General features: G+C 43.2%; 1 long non-coding RNA gene across 1 annotated transcript; it reads right to left on the minus strand.

The window, feature by feature from the left end:
• Window positions 1-446: 446 nt before the first annotated feature.
• LOC123487344 lies at window positions 447-1,509 on the minus strand. The gene is made up of 2 exons (XR_006659740.1): window positions 902-1,509; window positions 447-710 (listed from the first exon to the last, which is right to left on the minus strand). It is a non-coding gene; the product is annotated as an uncharacterized LOC123487344 (long non-coding RNA).
• Window positions 1,510-2,315: the final 806 nt, after the last annotated feature.

Genomic DNA, 2,315 nt, shown 5'->3' on the forward strand with positions numbered 1-2,315 from the left:
ATTTAAATGTATGGTTCTATCTAAAAGTAAAATGTTTGTGTCTGTAATTATTATTACTGCCCATCAGGAGACAGTGGTTATCCACTAAAGACGTGGCTGTTAACCCCCTCACCAACCCACAAACTGACCGAGAGCGCAGATACAATGATGCCCATTCCCGCACTCGGTCAGTTGTGGAGCGGGCGATTGGGCAGCTGAAATGTCGGTGGCGCTGCCTTGACAGGACCGGGGGATGCTGTTATACCGCCCTGACAAGGTTTGCCGCATCATACTGGCCTGTGGAGTGCTGCACAATGTCGCGCACAGGCATGGCATACCCCTTGGTGAGGTGGGGGCACCGCCAGATGACCCTGACCCAGGACCAGTATATGTGCAGCACAATCAACAAGCCATTCAGGCCCATCAACGTGTAATTGCGACAATATAAATGGTACTCAGACACAAAGTTCATTTTTTGACCAATTCTTTTAATGAATGGCTTATTTCTGTGAGTGCGTCAGTGACATTTTTAAGGTGACTGTTCATTTCTTCAATGGCCCTAACAATTTGTTGTTGTGACTCCAGAACAGCATGCGTCAAGACACGGCCAGATGGACGGGCTTCAGCACTGGGGGGAACATTAGAGACACGGGAGACGCTGGACTGAATGGGCTCTGGCTGCTCAGGTGGTGCGGACTCTGAGTGCGTGCCAGTGGACGTTCCTGCGGTTCCTAAGTCCAATTAAACACAGGCACATCTTAACAGTAATTTGAGTCTGTTCCTTATTAATGGGTACACGCATTTGCAATAAAAGCAGTGGATACGTGAAATCTCTCGTGTACCTTTTGCTATATTGCATGCATTTAAAATTAAACGGTGGCTGGCTATGTATATCAAAGTTAAGGAAATAAATCTGAGTCACCTTGCTGGCAGTCCTGTAGTATATCCGAGTCTCCTACATCAGCGGATACGATTCCAGAGATTAACGTGTCTCCTACAATAGAGGCAACTCTCTGATCAAAGGGTGCAAGTTCATCGGTCCCTGTACCACCGCCTGTTCTGCCCACACTTTGTCGGTGCGCAGCAGTTCTCCGCTTAACTTCCACCTTTATGTCTGACCATTTCTTCTTCAGTTCATTTACGGTGCGACTCTCAGATCCCACCGCGTTGACGGCATCAGACAAACTCGCCCACTCTTTTTTCTTTCTTTTGTTATTAATTCCAGAGGACAGATTTCCAAATAAAATATTTTTTCTTGTTTCTACCTCTGATAGTAGCACCTCTAATTCGTTTTCAGTGAAATTTCGTTTCTTGCTTGCTTTAGCCATGTTCTTGCAGGTTTCTTTTGCCAAATTGGACTAATTACCATATTTAAATTGATTTAATTGAGGGAGGAGACAGGGTGTGGTGTGGTGCTCGTGCATGTGCGCTCAATTTCGCGTTGATTGGGATGTACAAAGAGAATGTATGTGGAATGCTGCGTACGCAGAGATTCATACATCAGATTTTTTTGGTGCGTACGCACATTTATGGCTTCGTCCGTACGCAATGTTTTAGTATGAATTCAACGCAAGTCTTTGTACATGAGGCCCCAGGGCTTCTGAATCAAGTGTACCTACCATCAACAGGGCTTCTGATTCAAGTGCACCTACCGCCAACAGGGCTAACAACAATAACACAATATTTTAGTTGTCAGTGTTTATTATGATTTGAGTGGCAAAGCAGAATATAAAAAATCCAAATATGAGGTAAACTCCCAGCAGAGCCCCAAGTCCAATGGATATATCCTCTGGCATGTTGATGTTAATGTGTTGATGTTCTCCATATCCATAGTCAGAATGATTTTGCAGTGCATGGTGATCAAACAGGTTTCCTGTTATATTCATCAGAGGTGTAGGGAGGGTGAAGTCTGTGAATCCCAAAAATAGTAGTTATACAGATGATTAACAAAACATGCACATGACAGTACTCATACCTTGGTTTTTGTGGTAAATGTGAATGAAAAAAACATTACTAAAACAGTTTATAAACATACCTTGTCCATAATGTAGAGGCCTATGGCATATTCACTGAAGAGGTAAGGGAGGAGGATGGTAAATCTGATCTGCATAACATACCAAGTCCCAATTGACATACCTTTGTATGCCTCCTCGTCTGTATACCTACAGACACAAAAGTGAGCAGTTCAGTCATCTGCACCCAATACAGCTATCCTTCAACATATTCTTATAGCCTACAGTACATATTCTTACCTCTTTGTTGATTGATATCCATTGAATTGTGCCCATTTTCTGTTTTAGAAAGATTTGCACAAATATGAAAAGAAGAATCAGAAA

Source organism: Coregonus clupeaformis, unplaced genomic scaffold (genome assembly GCF_020615455.1).
Source record: "Coregonus clupeaformis isolate EN_2021a unplaced genomic scaffold, ASM2061545v1 scaf1667, whole genome shotgun sequence".
NCBI lineage: Eukaryota > Metazoa > Chordata > Actinopteri > Salmoniformes > Salmonidae > Coregonus > Coregonus clupeaformis.